Genomic DNA, 18756 nt, shown 5'->3' with positions numbered 1-18756 from the left:
ATTTTCATGGAAAACTTCTAGGCGGGACAAACCTTACTGCAATATGATTGGCTGTTGCATCCAGGCAGAAAAGTAAGCATGAGGTATGCCTTGCCCTTTATTTTGACCTCAAGTGGCCAGGGTGCACACACAGAGTGAGCAGCATCATGAGCATGTGACAAAAACTTTGAAATTCTCTTAAATTCTATTTAATTATGTCATTACTGGGGTGGCGTGGCTCAGTGGTAGAGTGGTCCTCTCTTAACCCAGAGGTTGTGGGTTTGATCCCATGCCATTGTGATTGCATTGTCCTTGAGCAAGATACTGAACCTCAAGTTGCTTCTGATGCTGCGTTATCAGTAGATTAATGAGTAGTGCCATTACTGTATTATTATTATATATACAGGTATATATTTTTACAATATTAGAGTGCTATTTTCCTGTTAAAAACACATTGCATTTTTTTTGTTGCTGTTTTTTGGGAGCCTTGAAGGGATTAATGGCATTTCCATTCGTTTCAATGAGCAGCAATTGGCAAGCTTTCACTTATTTGCAAGTTTTAGTTTTACTGTAATTACTCTCTGACAGATGTTGCAAGGAGCCCACTTTGCTATTGATCCAAGGTGACGGGACCTCGCTAACGAAGGGCATGCTAATGGGCTGATGTGATGGACATGTAAATACAGTCGTGTAGCCATAAGTCCACGGGGATGGCCGCCTGTCGGGATCAACATATTTTTGGAAATCATGACAAGCATGCAGCCGCGTAATCAGAAGAGTGTTATCTTGGGCCAATAGCAAGCCCAAGAACGTTGGCAGGCTGTCGAAAACACAGCTACAAGTGGGGATGCTTGAATTCTTCTCTAATGAATTATGAAGAGTTGGGACATTGGACTTTGCTTTGTTGTTTGTTTGATTGAAGACCGCTACCTGTTAAGACTCAGACGTGTTTGCTACAGAACATGCCAATTAAATTGCTGGCCACTATAGACTGTCCTGATAACTTTTTAAATAATTACTAAAAGAAAAAAATCCATAATAGTCTAATATTACGCAGGTAAGTGAATTGTTGGAGCACATAATTCAGTGACCATAGTCCTCACTTATATTTTGATATATATATATTTTTTACATGTAATATGATCAAAGCAAATGTATTTTCAATTATCTTCAATAGTTATATTGCCAATCTGAAAAAGCATGGCACTGTCAAGTGACATTTGACTCAACATTTGATCACACAGCTACATGCAAAGCAGTGTGTAGTCTAAATAATTGGTATGAGTCACTTTGTGGCATTCCATTGTGTTAAGGTGAGGAATGAATCAGTTTTGGTGATTAAAAATACAACCCTTGTGGTTAATATTGACTCGATATGTTGGTTTCCGATATGACTCGAAAATTATGCATGTAGGCCAGGAATTGATGTGTCATAATTGTAGTTACAAAAATCATCATTTGCCCTTTTTTATGTAATTTCTAGACTCAGTTGATACTGTTTCCCCCACCTTTTTTTTTACTTCCTGTTCGTAATTGTTGTGGCTTCCTTCCCTCCCTTCTCTTCTCTCTCTCTCTCTCTCTCTAGACATGGCAATGTTCTCGCACTCAGACAGCAAAGTAAATTCTGATTGGAGGAATGGAGTGCCTGGAAATTTAGAACGAGTGAGTTGGGTATGTAAGAACTAGCCCACTCTTTCTTCTTTACATATCATTTGACTGCTTATTGATGTTTGTATGTTAACCAGGTATCTCTTTTCCCCCCTTATTTTCCATAAACCTCTGACTTTATACCTAATGCTCATATTTTTATTTCTATTATACATTTTTGGCCATTTACGTGAAACTGGACATTAAAAACCTGGTTAAACTTAGCAACCCTTCCCACAGCAGGCGAGCAGGAGTCATTTGCTCTGTGGGGCTGTGTGTGATAGGTGTGTGCGAAATATTAAAATTGCCACAATATCGTCGTTGTCATGTTACATTAAAATCAGCACATCTGTTAAAAAGGTCAGGTTGTTTACCATTTGTGCAGGTCCAGCACCCTCTGGTGGTGAGTTTATTACTGCAGCCTAATTTTAATTAGGCATGTTTTGACATTTTGACAACATTTCAGACCCACGCTAATTGCCAGATGCCACAGATGGACTCGATTCATAATGTGTGTGTGTGCATTATAGCAAGTGTCTCAATATTTAGTTATTAGTCATTGTAGGTTGTTTAAGTATATTGAGGTTAATGTTACCTGTACTATTTGAACTATATGTAATTGTGACCTCAGCTAATTAGCATTGTATAGGCAAGACATTTACATGCATTTGCGCACGTTTTTTTTTATTTGTATTTTTTTGTTCTACAGAAAACACCCTCCCCAACCCCACACACGCAAATTAAACAGTCCAAAGAGAAAACCTGGTCTGATACAAAATTATGTTGGAACCGGACATAAATATCACTCCAATAAATATTTTTCAACATCTCCAACAAAAAACATGAATTTTCGTCTGCTTCTGCCCAACACAGCATTGTGAACTACAAAGACCATGATACTTTGCGACAGTAAAATGACTGGCCAAGCCAATTTTTTTGTCACTACTGTTATGTTGAAAATTTTGTGTGTCTAAACCAATAAAATACATCATTTGGATGATGTCAACACTTCTGGTTCATGATTGGATCTTAACTAACCAATCACAATCGCAAGTTGAAAAAAAAAAGTTACATATAAGCTTGGCAAGTTTACATACCATATTACCTGGCGTCCACTATAACAACTAAAAACATGAGATAACCCCAAAACAAAATGTCCATGTTCTTATGTGGGAAGAGTCAAAATCAGCAAAAAATAAATACGTTTTGCCCACAGAAAAAATGCGGGTCCGAAAGGGTTAAGCATTGAAAAATGATTTGGGACACCGCTACACTGCATTCATTTTGTAGCAATTTTGTTTAGCATGGATGGGAATAACAACATTTACACAAATACTGTGGCTCCAAATTGTTCGGGTTTGACAGACATTTTCATTCCCCCGAGTGCCTTTCCACTTTTTAATAAGATCTGGGGAATATTTTCCTCTTGTTACCTCCATATGACCTGTGAACACGTTCTGCATCTGGCTGCTTGCCAGCCATGTGGCCAGTTTCTGCTGTAGTGCTGATCAGAAGAGAATGTGACATTTGTGCAAAGTAATGGAATCTGCAATTAAATATGTGACTGTAAGGATGAATCTATCTTCTCCCTTCTCGCCCATGCACGACCCCCCCATCAGCAGGGGTGCATGTTGGCGGGACGATAAATCCGGCACAGCAGGGCTTTCACTGTGCTCAATGTCCCGCTCTCCATGTCAGGGTGTTTTTGTTTTTTACTTATGCTTCACTAAACTGACTTGTACCTGGCCTTTACAGAAAACGTCTCACAAATCCCTCCATAAAACGAACGCTCATGTATTTATTTGCAATTAGAGGTTACAACTTTGAGAGAGGAGGGATTTCGAGAGCCAGCCTAAGCGAGAAAGCAGCATCGTGCAGATTCATGCATGGATGAGAAGAGGGTCATATCTTTCTGCTCCCTTTGCACGGCTGCCCCACCATGACACTTAACGCCTCATTTGTGGGCTCTGTGGTCAATGGCTTGAGTCTGTGATTTGTTACCATAAAAGGCAGCTTTTCTCTCTCTGCTGATGGGGCACTTACTTGTGGGTACTACCACCCCCACCCCGCCTGTATGGAGTACCTATATACTGTAGGACGACTTGCATCTAATGGATAGTTAGAGATCATAAACACAAAAAGCCCTTGTGGCTACGTGCTTGGTAGAGGTAGTTGAAAAGGACATCTACAGTGTGACAGCACTTCCCTTGAACTTGGGTAGGAGTGTTTCTTGTCAACACTGGGTGGACAGAGATGCAGGATATCCAGGTCAAGGTTTGGGCATGTCTCGTTTCTTCCCACTTTGTTCACACCCTGTGTGTGTCTGCAGCACACTTCTGAGTCCTTGACAGTCAAGCCAATGTTGATTTGGCTCTAGTTTTAATTCTGTCAACGAAAACTAAAGTAAAAATCATTTCGTCAACGCACATTTTTCACTGGGCTAAAACTAGACTAGACGAGATTAAAACCCTCATTAACTGGGATTAGTATGCATTTTCGTCAATTAGTGAAAAGGAGACGAAAATGTACTTCACTTAATAAAAACTGGAAAGATCTATCGACATTTTAGTTCATGAACAAAAACGAGATGAAAATTATATGAGTTTGTAAAATCTTGTTTCTGCTAATCTGTCATGTGACACTGTCCCTTTCAAATCTGTGTGTGAACGTGAACGTTTCCATCGAAAAGATGAGAGCAAATTTAATGTGAAATAGTTTTAGATCCGAAATGTTCAACATAATCTAATGCCTAAAATGATTGTCCTGACTAAAACTAGACTAAAACGTTGACAGTTTAAAAAACAACTGTTTTCTTGGACTAAAATAAAGACTAAAATGCTCAATTTAAAGTCGATTAAAAATGGACTAAATAAAAACGGGATGCGGTTGACTAACTATGATAACAAGCGTAAATAAATCTGAGACAAAATGTAAAAATGGCGGATACAATTAACACTACTTGGCTCCACATGTTTTAGTTCACAATCACTAAAACATTTTATTATATTGTCCAAATTGTTGCAGTGTTTTCTACAATAAGCATCATTAGTATTTTGTCATGATGAAACATTGATGTTAAATGGCTACTTTTTGTTGTCTTGTTTATTTTGAACAAGGATTATTTTGAACAAGCACCCAAATGACTTCCTTGCTCCACCACACCTCATGAAGAAAATGGCAGAGTCTTACCGACATCCTGCTAAACGAACCTACTGTCATTCTATTCCTCTTGGCTCTCTTTGTTTTCCACTGATGCAGATGGTTTGCCGTCATTGTGTCATATAGGGGGAAATACTTTGCTGGAGGAAAGATAGAGAAGAGAGGCTTGCTCCATTAGTGTCATTTGAATGGCTTATTAGATCAGTCTGACTGATAGATGCGGAAAATTGTTTTAATTGTATCATTTCTGTGGTTGACCACACTTGTGCATAAAAGAGCTGTGATGTGGGTGAAGGCATTTGGTCTGCGTATTCTAATGTTGCCTTTGCACAGGAAAAGAACAACAATCGGGGGTCTTTTGGATCAGGCGTAAACACACCCACAGTCTCAGAGACTCACACCGCCCTTGGGCAGGTTCAGATGAGCTCAGTGAGATGCTGCCCTTTAAGTAATGTGTCTGACCAGCGAGATTCCTCAGGCAAAGAGAACAGCGCCTTTTACTGTCTGATCAAGATGGCACAACTTTGCACACATTTAACAGCCTTGGAGAGCACGGCTCAGTAAGCAGCGCAACCACAAGAGATGGAGACGCAATATAGTCAGTCCATGTCCAATTTCTTATAAATACTGCACACAATACAATACAATAAACAAATGGCATCAAACCATTTTTATACTAAAATGTCTGTGCAAATCATACATATCATCGTCTGTAATATTGCGGTCCTGACATTTTTGAATGGAATTTTGAAGTATGTACTGCATGGGCGTTCCGAGACAATTTTTGAGATGCTCTACTAACCTAAATTGAATCGCAGCCTCCACTAAAATTTATTAGATTTGTTTTGTTTTTAATGTGTCCTTTATAAACAAACTAGAAATGTGTATTAGAATACAGTACTTTGTTGAAAGGTAATATTTTACCAACAAAATTACAGCAATGCGCCCTCGCCTCAAAAATGTTTTGTCTGCCCAAGACCTCTCACCTCTCCCTGACTGAATATAACAATGAATATGGTAACTTTCAATGATACAAGAGGTAAGGTATAAGGTAAAGTCGTGGTAAATAATAGGGGTGTGCCCAAAAAATCGATTCTCATTTAGTACGATTCAGAATTGATTTTAAATGTCCCAAAATAGATTTTATTTGAATTATTTCATACTGTCTTGCCTTTGTCTATGTGTGCCTTTATTTGGAGCGCTGCTCATGTTGTACCCAGTTTGACCACTGAGGGGCAGTGTGATTCCACGCGGTCTAATACACTGCTAAACTGTAGCCACATTTGAGAGTAGAAGGAAAAAGTCACCATCAAGTTATTTCAATAAAAGTTTTTTTTTCAGCGTGGAGCCGTTCTTTTGAGTGATAAAAGTGCCGCGAGTAGTACGCTAATTAGCATTAGCGAGTCAGACTGGAGTAGATCATTACAATTCCTTGCACATCTATAGATTGAAGCAAAAATCATTGTCAATCAAATCATTTCGAATCAATCGAATCGCTCTTAAACGGAAATCGATTCTGAATCGAATCGCAGACCCAAAAATCGGAATCGAATCGTGAGGCAAAGATTCCCACCCCTAGTAAATAATACCTGGCTAATACTTGGCTTGTGTGGAACATTTCTTAACTTTTACCACTCAGTACCTTACCAATATTCTACTATCATTACCAGTCGTCATTGTTGCTGATATTAAATTTTAGCTCACTGTTTATATTACTAGGTTGGACTTAGTTGGAATGGGAGAAGCTAGCTGCCAAGATGCTACTGACAAGCTAACTTTTAATGCCCATGAACAAAGGTGTTGTGCTTCTCTTTCATAAAAGTGGGAATGAAATTGCGTTTAAATTAGGGGTGCGCGCTAGAGACGGTATATTCAATACAAGGTATGAATTTGGCCAAAGGTAGAGATTTGGACCCTACCGTAATGCATGTTTGCGTTGACGTCTTTGTATCCCTACAATGTGCGCTGGTCAGTCTTACAGAAATGCCATAAATGTATGGCCAGCCCCAAGAGAAGTGGGAAAAGACCTCCGTGAAAAAGTACGTTTAAGTCGTTCTGCAAACATAGCAGATGTGTGAAAATCAGGAAGTCGGAAGTCCCGCCTCCTCCGTGGCATATACCCCATTACAGTTGAAAACAAAATAGATAAAGGCTAATTAACCCATGTACATTGTTTTCCATAATTCATCCAAATATCTCAAATGAAAGCCTGTTGTAGTGTTTTTGTTTAAAATACTGTATACCCATGTATTTTTTTGTATGCACTATTACAACTATTAACTTTTAATTTAGACTTGAGAATTGCATAATAAATGCTATCTTAATCAATATTTGTTTGATCATTATTATTCATTTTATGAATTTAGCTTAAATAGTGGACTATATAATTAAGAACTATCCAGAAATTAATAATTTATGAAATTATTATGAATGTAAAATATTTTCGATCTTAATTTTTATATTATGATATATATATACTGTTACCAGATGCAATTGATACCGTGATATGAATTTTGGGCCATATCGCGCAGCCCTAGTTTAAATTACAAAAATGAACTTGCTTAGCGGAAAGATCAGCATCCTCTAAACCTCCCTAGACCCTAGAATTGCCCCTGATAAAAATCATGGAACATATTAAAAGGTGGTGTATCGTAATATGGATAGATGTGGTTTGTCAGATCACTTGTAGGACTTTTCAAGTTTAGTGGTCAAAGCAAAGCCCAGACCAAACCCTGACATAGAACGATTCTATAATCAAAGTTGAAAGGAAAGAGGTAGGAAGGTTGTGGAATTAATTCTGGGCGAGAACTCGTAGCTGTGTTCTTCTTTGCTAAACTGTGTTGGAGTAAATAAAAAAACCTCCAACTGCCACCTCCTCCTTTGCCTTTCTGCATTTTCCTGTTTGGACTTGAGGTGATTCAGAGGCATGGCGGTGACAGTTAACGGAAGCGACGCAGAGGAGAGAGTATTTATTTACAGTGGGGCGCAGTGATGCTTGTTCAGGATGCGGTTTTACGCAGGATGCGCCCCCCCTCCCCCCAAAAACACAAAACAAAACAAACATCCAAGCCCAAAGCTCATCTTATCTTTCTAATCTGCACCCTTACACTACAAACTCCAGGTTTGATTATGAATGGGAATTGTGTTAGTGGGGAGAGGGGGGGGGGGGTTTGCCCTCCGTATTGTGTAACAGTCAAGGTCTGGACACAGCCAGGAGAGGGCTCACTCAAATTACCTTCCACAGGACACAGGAACAAATTCAAGTGCGAAACATAAAGAAACATTGCTTTTTGGGGGCATGCTGAGAAACTGTAGGATTTTGTATATGCATGAAAGTGTATGCTAGTAAAGTAACGATAACAAGTAAGAGTCACAATAAAAACTGCAGTCTCATGAAATTATGGTTAGGATGATAGTTCCTTTTAATAGTGTGACCATTATGTCACGTTGTCATAAGAGAAAATGTTTTTAACATTTTTGATATTTTGAAACAGATGCAGTGCAAATCAAAAATCGCTATTATTGAATAATACATGCCTATTGGTAGGGGTGTGAATTGCCTAGTACCTGGCGATTCGGTTCGTATCACGATTTATAGGTCACGATTCGATTCGATACCGATTAATCCCGATACAAATCTATAAATTGATTATTGCGATTTTTTTACCTCACATTTAGAAAATACTCATCAGTAAACTTCTACATGTAAACTATAAGATTTGTATGAAAATGTATTTATTTATCTGAAAATTCAGGCTTCTAACTGAGCAACTGCATTTAACAAACAGGTTGCAGTCTGTTTCATGTTTGAACAGCACTGAAATAAAATATTAAGGCCTAATATTCCATTAATATAACCTTCTTCCATGCTTAATGTGTGAATCCTAACTCTAAGACGTTTTGTTGAATATTCCCATCAAAAATGGATGTTTAAAAATCGATTTGGCCGCTTATCGAATCGATTCGAGAATTGCGCGCTGTAATATCGCGATATATTACCGAATCGATTTTTTCTAACACTCCTACCTATTGCAAAAAAAAACAAAAAAAAAACTATGCTGAGCTTTTCTCCCTTTCGGTCATGTTGACAATCTTTCCCATGTTTCAACGGCAGCTTTTATGATCTGCCTTACGGCCTCATCGATGTGGACAGGGCCATTTAAACGCCGGAGAACCTGCCACATAAAAAGCACATCTGTTTAAGCCCAAATTGTAAAACAGCCCCACGAGTCTGTCAAGGCATCCTTGAGTTAACAATGCACTTAGCAGCACAGGTCAATTGGATTTTTAGTTATGAATGTTTTCAACTTTCAAAAACACCGCCATTGCAGTAGGAGAATTAAACAGTTTTGACTTCAACCTAACATGCACGTTTGGATTCGTCACTATATTTTATATTATATATTATATGACAAATATTTCAACTATACTTTAAACTAGAAGTTAACACCATACAGTAATTATAATATATTATATTATACTGAATTAAGTGTCATTTGGCCTTTATGTTGTCGATGTGTTAGCTCCCCTAATGTGTACAGCCCCCCTCAAAAATAGCTATGTTTCACAATTTATGTTTTTTTTTTCCCAGGACAAATATTTTATCTCTGATTAAATGTAACTAAAGGCAACTTGATCACCTAAAATGTAGCTTTGAGTTTTAAAGTAATATTGATGCATCGGCCTTTAACATAGATGAATATAGTGTATAACTTATCAGGTTGTGTGAATATTGGAATTCTTTTGTGGCTCTTTTATAATATACTGCAAAGTAAATTGTGCTTTGGTGGACAGCTTAAATAGTTATCAGTGATTTCTTTTTAGAGACCACACGCACTGTCGGCCTATGATTTTCTAGTTACTTATAGGGTTAATGTTGTTGAGAATGCACACAAATGATTACAAAATAATCCACTTTGAACAATATTTTAGTGAGATAGCACCACCCGCTTATGTTGAGTGTCATTTGTAAAAGGACATGATGTACTCATACACAAAGACAATCTTGCTTGTCATTTTGCATAGACAGACAATGTGAAGACCTGTTTCCTGTGGTTTGTCGTGGAGAACTTTAGTGTTTCTGCATGATGCAGTCTAAACGTACACATGAAACACAATATGAATTTACGGAATGTTGTGAGCTTACATATTGTCATTGTATTTGTAAAATTTGTTATCGGCTATGTATTTATTAGGTTTATTATACAAATTATATTTGAAGCTGTGTTAGTACATATTAAGTTGAACAATATTTAAAATTAAGGAGACATATACAGTAGGGGTGTGCCCAAAAATCGATTCTCATTTCGTACCATTCAGAATCGATTTTAAATGTCCCAAAATTGATTTTATTTAAATTATTTTATACTGTCTTTGGTTTGTTTGTGTGTGCCTGTATTTGGAGTGCTGTTCATGTTGCACCCGGTTTGGCCACTGAGGGGCAGTGTGGTTCCACGCGGTCTAATACACTATTAAGTTGTAGCCACATTAGAGAGTAGAAGGAAAAAGTCACAATCAAGTTATTCCAATAAAAGTTGGTTTTTTTTCAGCGTGGAGCCGTTCTTTTGAGTGATAAAAGTGCCGCGAGTAGCGTGCTAATTAGCATTAGCGAGTCAGACTGAAGTAGATCATTACAATTCCTTGCACATCTATAGATTGACGCAAAAATCATTGTCAATCGAATCATTTTGAACCAAAAAATCGCTCCTAATCGAAAATCGTTTCTGAATCGGATCGCAGACCCAAAAATCGGAAACGAATCGAAAGATTCCCACCCCTAATATACAGTACATTACAAAAATTGCATTGCACAAATGTTGTTTTTTAATGGTGATGAATGCTTTTGCAGTAAGAGGATATATGACCTCTGTCAGTTTATGGCCTCTTCTCTTAAATGGCAGAACATGCTTAGAAACTTTGAGGGGTGCTCCCAATGTTGCATTGCCGATGTCACCTGCAAGAATATTCCTGCTACATATTTTGATGCCATTTTGTATTTTACTTTTGTCTTGCCTCATGTTCTGTGCAGTGAAATTCCGGTTGCACTATTACGTTGTGGTAATAGAGCCTTATCTGTGTTTGAGGTCTTCACTTTGATGGGCTCTATTGATCTAAACAACACCAGGGGTCGTGGTCACGTTCTTCAGGCTGAGATAACTTCTGTGTAATTCCACTTCAACAATGTATTAGCCTTTTATCGGTCTAAATAACGTTGCCTTTTAGATTGCAATGCAGCAGTAAGTCACTGTAGCTCTTCATGTCGGCAGGATCTTAATAAAGCATATCCTGTGGACATCTTCCTGTGGAGAGAGTGAAAAACTAAAAGGTTAAAAGGCATGCTGGGGAGCTTCCATACCATCACTGTGAATCATCTCCTTTGAATTTCTTAATTCATACAACAACTGTAGAAGAAAAGTCCTAACTGTAAAAGATCTGGGCGGTTGATAAATCACATGAATTGCGATTGAACATGCATATTTTTTCCACAAAGATGAATTAGAGACATTATATATACAAAAAATGAGGACATTTGTTATTGATTAAAAATACTGCACATGTTTCGTCAGTGTATTTGAGATCATGGAAAACATTTGAATGAAATTACATTAGGTGTTAACTGTATATATTATATTTCAATATTTTCATCTGCTTTTTGATGCTGGAAGATGTGAGAAAACGACATGATCTAATTTACAGTCAACTCAATTTTGGGGGCTGATCACCGATCAACACGTTTTTTTGTGTACTGTTGACGGATGATCAACAACAATATTCTCAAGCATTTTTGCCTATGATTAATAATCTTTGCCACTACTGTAAATACTTTTGTTGGAACATTTTCAAAATTATTCCACCGACTAGTTTGTGGATTTATGAGCTTAAGCTGCTCGGCAATATGAAGTGAAATAGGAAGTTGACTTAACAGATAATTTATAATAATTTCACTTTCTAAAATTTGTGTCTCTGTTGTGCATAGTCATACAGTATTTTTTTCCCAACTGCCTTTAATTACTTTTCGTTAATGCAGGGATGTGATTTTTCCGCTAATTCGCGGAATTCCGCTTTTTTTATCTCCAAAAATAAAATGTTACAATTTTTTAAGTGGTAAAAAATCCGATTTCGTCTCTCAACAGCGTTCCATTTTAGTGTTTCCGTAACTGAAATGAAACTGATCTTGCGATTGGCTGAAGTCTCCGTGTTGACCAATAAACGCGCTTGTTATAAAGGCATAGACGTATGCCATTGTTTGTTGACCAATAAACGCGCTTGTTATAAAGGCATAGGAGTATGCCATTGTTCATTTCTCAGACGTTTTTGCCGGGTGTTTAAAGAAAGATGTCCGTGATCGAACGCAAAGATGCTCCGCGAGTTAAGGAAATTGACAAGATCGTAAAAAACAAGTTTCGATGGGACTGGTTAGAGAAGGATATATCTACAAATGTTGGAAAGAAGACTGTGACGAATTTGTTCAGTGACTTTATTCGGAAGATCGATCGTGCCGGGAAAGCGCTTTGCATTTGGTGCCATGATACCATTGACTATGGTGGGAGAGGTTTCAAAGCTCTTGAAAGTCACGCAAAGAGCAAAAACACGTGAAAGAACTCCAGTCAAGAACAGCAAATTATTCCATCGCTGGAAGTTTCGGTGCCCAAACGAAAACTCCAAACCTTTACGGCCTCCATCCCTTATTGACATCACAATCGGAAGCGGTAATAGAGAGACGTGATCCACCCCAACAACCTGTACCAGTTGCCGATAGAGTCGTGAATTTTGAGGTCGGTGGTAAACGTTTCAAATTAATCAAAATCAAATTTTCGAAAATATTATAACGTAATAAAAATGGCCATAAATATTTAACATGGTTAATCATTGACACAAACTCAAATGAATGCTGCATGTTTGCACTTTTCAGGTTTCAATATGTTGACTGTCTTGATGTATGCAGTTACAGAGATGATCTTAGTCAATCATGCATTCGACGAATGCATGATTGTGTTTTTACCAGAGCTTGCTGCATGAGGTATTTTATGTTTTTGTTATGCATTATGTATTAAATTAAGAATGATTGATTAAATGATTTATTGCATGGTAAATATATATGATGATATTCTCAGTGATAGTTTTTAAAAGCAAAGGCAGTCACTCAATGTTTTTGAATGTGACTGATTTTGAGTTGACTAAAACTGCAATTTTATATGGGATAGTTCAATATACATTGAACATTTATGCTGTTGTTTTGTCTAGTTCTTTGTCATCTGAGTGCATTGAAAGTACTTAAAAACACGGAAAACCCATGAGCTCTGGACCTAGCTGAGTGCCCGCGGCCCTCAGACCCCCGGCTAAATTTTCAGATAATTTCACTTTGGTCAAATCACATCCCTGTTAATGATTTTAGGCCCAGTGTTGCTGCCAATTATTGATTAACATTGGATGGAATCAGTGTAATGTTGATATTTGACTAAGGAGGGATTTGGCTTTCATGTAAACAGTTTTAAGAGGTCTTCGGTAGTAATATTTAACATTGATTGAACAAAAAAAATTCTGTTCTGGTTTCTGGAGTTTTATTAAAATCTTGCACCCTATAAATACGATGTATAAAACAACAACCTAAACCTAATACTGAAACTAATAAAAAATTAACAAAAAATTTCCCCAAAAATTAGCAAAACCAAATTCAAAACAAAATAAAGAGTAACTATAATAAACAACCAAAAACTATTATAACCCGTCTTCTGTGCTGACAAAGAAATGGGTTAACTCCCCCCCACAGCAAAAGACAGAAGTGAAATTACCGAGTTTGGTAATCATTTATTCTTGTGCATGCTGGGAGTAATCAGTTCCTTAAAGGCTCCTTCAAGTCAAGTGCATTTTGCCTCTCTTTCCCTTGCCTTTAATAATTGACTACAGATGAAGATGTACAGTTTATGCAACTCTCTGACATTTTAAATCATCCCTAAAAATGTGCAGAGCAATCTTTGAATATTTACTTTTTTTTAACCTTGGAGCATGCCTTCACATTGTGATTTGCCCCTGATAGACCAGTCTCATAATATTTACATATGTACAAGGAGTACACGTGACCAACTCGTCAGCGTAAAATCCTCGATACTCAAAATGACTTTTTCTTCTTATAAATGATCGTTAAGTTTATTTTCTGCCCATTGCTAAGCTAAATAAGAGAGACACATCACTTCCACATTTTTTTTTCATTTCAAGGACAAATGGTGTTGGAGAAGGCAGAGCTAGTGTGGAGTCCCCGAGCTCCGGTTGAGCAGGAGATCCCTTCTCGGTGCCAGCTGTTCTCTCAGATACACCAGGCTGTGCTGAAATTCTCTTAATATAATTCACCGGGCTCAGGAGAATAGTCCAAAACAAGCGTGCCAGTGAGGAGAATGTTGCATTTTTTATCAGTGAGCCTCAACTTGCTGAGCTCGTGGGCAGCGCTCTCATTCATGAGCAGATGTTCAGTGCAGTTACACTCTGCAGCTAATGTGAACTTACTGGCCTCTCCGCCATTGGCTGCAAGGACGTTTGGCAGTGACCTGGCATCGGAGAATTGTTCCCAGTAAAAGGCACAGGTTTGAAACCATAGCCCCCACCTTTTTTTTTTAGCCGCATCTTAGCCCAGAAGCTGTGTCCTGGACAGCCTATCTGTCTTCCGTTTGACAGTGATTAAACACTCACTTCTGTTTACTAGAGCATAGCGGCACATTGTACAGATTTTCTTTTCGTTTCTAATTACAAGTATGAACCAAAAAAACGTCATCATCAGGACATGTATGTTTCATGATGAAACTCAGAATAAAAGACATTTTATGGACTACATCGTGCTTTATGACAATATTTGTCAAGAGTTACAGGTTAAGCCAACATACAGAAAGTTTGCTTGTTTTATGTTTTTCTTTTTCCACTTCATTATTCAGGTTTTAGTTTTCGGTGTTGGTGGTACTGTTAGTCATACTGAGAGCTTCTCAGAAGATTTGGACTCCCATGTAGATTAAAGGGATACTTGACTCATTTAGCCATTTTCAGTAATAAAAAGTTCACATTTTGTCTAGAATTAATTTGATACCTTCATTATTTTGCACGTACAGCTTTAAAAACACATTTACATCACCGGTGCTTAGAACTCAGCTCAGGTAATGACCAATCTCGGCTCGCCTGTTTTCTGGGTTCGGTCATGTGACGTTCGCAAACTGAGCCATGATTGGTCGTTACTTGAGCTCTGAGTACACGTGATGGCATCTTCAGTTGAGAGACAGCGGCAAAATGTGTTTTTAAAGGTAGAAAATCATGATTCAAAATAATTATACAAAGCAGACGAAATGTTAACTTCTTACTGCTGAAAATGGCTTAATGAGTCAAGTTTCCCTTTAAGGAGGTAATGCATTTTTAACTCATTCACTCCTAGCCATTTTCACTGAAGCAACCCCCTTTGCCCCGGCTGTTTTACTGGATTTTTAATAATTTTGCAAGGCCCACAAAAAGTTGTGTTCTATTGCTATAAAAACATGGAATCTACCAAAAGAAAGACTTGTCTTTACTTTCATCAGGAAAAAAAAGTAAATTTGTATCTGTTTCCATTTTGCAGCAATTAGCATTAGAATATAGCTAAGTTTCACCATTATTCACATTTCTGGTGAAAACACTGACAAAAAGAGCTTGTTGCAACATGGCCCTGCCTAATCTCTTATACTCTGCTGCCACCTGCTGCATCAAAGCCTTCTGTATGCTCTTTCACTAACAAACACAAAAAACGTGTAAATAAGTTTTTGGGAGCGAAGGACAAAGTATTAAATAATGGTTTTACACGTTTTTGGGTTTGAATGAATTACAGGCCAAATTTGGATAAATCTGTTGTATTTGTTTTCATTACATTGTACAAGTGGTCATAAGCAGGGTTGCACACAACAATTTTGGTGTCATTCTCAAATGAGCACAAGATGTTTTAGTTTGGTTCTCATTTTTTTCCCCAATCCACCTACCTCATGAATGAACTCAAAAACTTACAAAGTAGGCCCTTGGGCCACATCCAGCCTGTCCAAAGTCTCTGACCGATGCTTTTATGAAATCAAAATAAAACATCAAGTATGCACTGCTTTTATCTCGATGTGCATGCGTGTCAGCAGTGCAAGTGAACAAGAGCAGCAACTTGCCTTCAGTGTTGCCATCTTAAAGATATTGTCACTGTATTTAGTAGCAATGTGATAAGGAGCCGCCATCTTTGTTGAATTTTGTAAAAAAGAATCAGCACTTCAAATGCCTTTAAAATCCTCCATGATGGATACATTCATAAGAAAACAAACGATGACTTCAGTACAAAACCTAAACTGCTCTTCTTGTGTCTTGTGTATAATTTGAACTGTTTAATTTGAGTTTTTTTGGGCAAGTAGCACATTTTGAAAAGTCACTAAATTTAAGGAGTCCACTTGGATAACACCTCGAAATTTCAGCCCTTAGGAGCACATTTGCGGATATTTTTAGATGAAACTTGTCCGGTAGTTGAAGAAGGGGTTCCGAAGTAGTGGACACAAAATGGTGCCTTTCTTGGTGAGTACTGACAACAACATAATACATAGATACACAAACAACCATTAAATCCAAAGAATCCGACTGTCCTGACTTGCAATACGAGACTGTATGATCAGCTAGCTGCTTCCCTAACCTTTTTTGAACCACGGACCACTTTCATGTAAAGTCATATTTTGACAGACCATCAAAGTCACGAGGCAACAAGACCGAGATGGCCGTTTCGTCAGTGGCCTTCTGTGTCCCTGTGGCAGTTGTGGGGGAGCCAGCCAATTAAATCAACCCGCCTCAACGGTTAGCCGTGCTATGCAACGCATCTCAATGCCAACTTGAATATAAAAGTCTTACGAGTAATAATGTACATGGACATCATTGCCTTTATAGGATTTTATTTTGAAGTTGGTGCTTGAAAGTGGGGCCCGACTGATTAATCGGCCGCTGATTGTAATCGGTCGATTATTGCCCTTCAAAACAATCAGCCAAATGGGGCAAATGGCCAATTAACGTTGAACCGAAATTTCCGAAACTGAAAGTTTTGCTTGCGTAGCATTAGCAACGAGCAAGTGTGTAGCTTATGTTATTCTGGTTAAGCCTCCTTTAAGCTGTTTAATGACATCTCAGTTGGAGTTAACTGTAAAACTAAACACACGACAATAAGAATAACATCCACTGTATATTTAAATACAAAACATGCTTTGTTTTTAAAACATCGCTAGCCTAGCGCTAATGCTAAAAGCGAAGGGAGGATTCTATTCAAATGCTAACCGGGAGTTGGCATGGACTTGGGAGTGTTTTTCCTTCAAATAACGAATATTCACACACAAATGCTGTGGGAACACATACACACGGGTAAGATAACACTACAGAAAGGCACAAATTCTTCCCAATGTGTGAAAAATGAGTTATTATAATATAATTTAATCATAACTTTCTTCTGTACTCACTTTAAGTGTGTACACCATGGATGCACGGCACCACACTGCCCCCAAGAGGCCAAAAATCACAGGGATAGTCAGTATTTTTCTTCTTCTGTTAGTTGAAAGCGATCGTTCTGGCTGCAGACTTGAGTTTTGACTTTTTGACTGGAGGCTGATTGAGCTGAAATATGCTTACAGTGTGAATCTGGTGCAGCTTGAATATTTTCAGCTAGCATGCGCACCTGCGCACCACTTATGTGCCCCCTTGGTCAATATCTTCATTTTGTTTTTTTTATAGATTAAATAACAACCAAGCACATCTATGGTAAATGTAGTGGGGCAAGCAACATGATCTCGGTCGTTTTCAAGTGCACATTTTGTAACATCTAGTTTTGTGTTTAAATCAGCTTAAATCAACTTCTTGTTGGTTCGAGGCATTTAGTTGGATGGTTGTTAATTTCCTCTTCTTGTTTACTGCAGTTGGCATCTTAACATATTGGCACAGGCATACCCTGCCTCTGTTAGCTGTTGGCAGTTTTCACTTGTGTCTTGTTTAGGAAATTGCAAGTCGTAGTCGGGAGTAGTGAAATTCACTCCTGACACAGCCTCTCTCGTTGTTGATGCGACTTTGCAAGGCATGCAGTAGAATTACTGCCGAACGAGGGCATTTGTATAAATAAAGCACCTGTGAAAAGCAAGCTGCTTGGCTCTGGTTGGTCTTTAGCCAAAACCAGCTGGTGCTGCGGTGGACGGCTTCCTCTCTCTAGACTGGTGCTTGTGAAATCTGCATGGACAAGCTGCGCAGCCTGGCTTTGATGTGGCCATATAGATCTATAACTGTTTCCTTTTAACTAAGTACTCGGCTATTTGATGCGTAGTGCCATTAACAAATTGGTTTGTATGTGACATTGAATATAGTAGGCAGCCTGCCAGTCACTTTCTGTGTGAGCGTATGAGTGAAAGTCATCACACAGTAAAGTTGTACATAAGGGACTTGAAGATGGGAAATGACAAGCTCTTGTTTCGTCTGCATGTCTCATTTTCACTTTCTAATTGGTCGGTTTTCAGGTTGGCTTTTTGAGAGCAAAACTAATTAGCGTTACTAAATCCAGCAGAAAAAAGAGCTCTCTGCTTGATTGTTCTGGTTTCCTCTCCTGTGTCAGGCACTCAACAATAAAATGTGACTGTAATAGTTTTCCAATTGCCCGTACTTCAACATCCCCGAGCTGAATGGAACTCTTGACATTTTGTTTGGCAAGATCAGGGAACAGTGGTTGCCCTCTTGCCTTGTGTCTTTGTGACTCATAGGAAGGTTCATTTTTTTTTGCTGGTGGGACAAAACAATGTGCTGTGTTTTAGAGGGGGCATTCTCTGCTTTGATTAGACATGTCCTGCTGACAAGAGCAGCCAAACAAGTTTACAGTAGCTGTGACATTACTGTTACCTTTATTCAAAGCGCTCCAGCTGCAGCGAGCCCTCAGGAAGCACATCATGGGCGTCCGGCGGCCACAAAGAGGAATACGAG

At 38.3% G+C, this 18756-nt stretch overlaps 1 protein-coding gene across 11 annotated transcripts in view; it reads left to right on the top strand.

Moving 5' to 3' along the window:
- The window catches only part of foxp1b (forkhead box P1b), a 188372-nt gene that overhangs the window by 13353 nt on the left and 156263 nt on the right, over window positions 1-18756 (top strand). For 9 of the 11 annotated variants that reach the window (XR_015096313.1, XM_086087381.1, XM_086087383.1 and 6 more), the window contains one exon: window positions 1565-1650. The exons of the other annotated variants lie outside the window; for them this stretch is intronic. The gene's annotated coding sequence lies outside the window, so the exon portion shown is untranslated. The remainder of the gene's footprint in view (window positions 1-1564; window positions 1651-18756) is intronic. 11 annotated transcript variants of the gene reach the window in all.

This window comes from Leptonotus elevatus, chromosome 10, assembly GCF_054856555.1.
Source record: "Leptonotus elevatus isolate MCC_2025b chromosome 10, RoL_Lele_1.0, whole genome shotgun sequence".
Classification (NCBI taxonomy): domain Eukaryota; kingdom Metazoa; phylum Chordata; class Actinopteri; order Syngnathiformes; family Syngnathidae; genus Leptonotus; species Leptonotus elevatus.
This window is presented reverse-complemented; position numbering and strand designations above follow the sequence as displayed.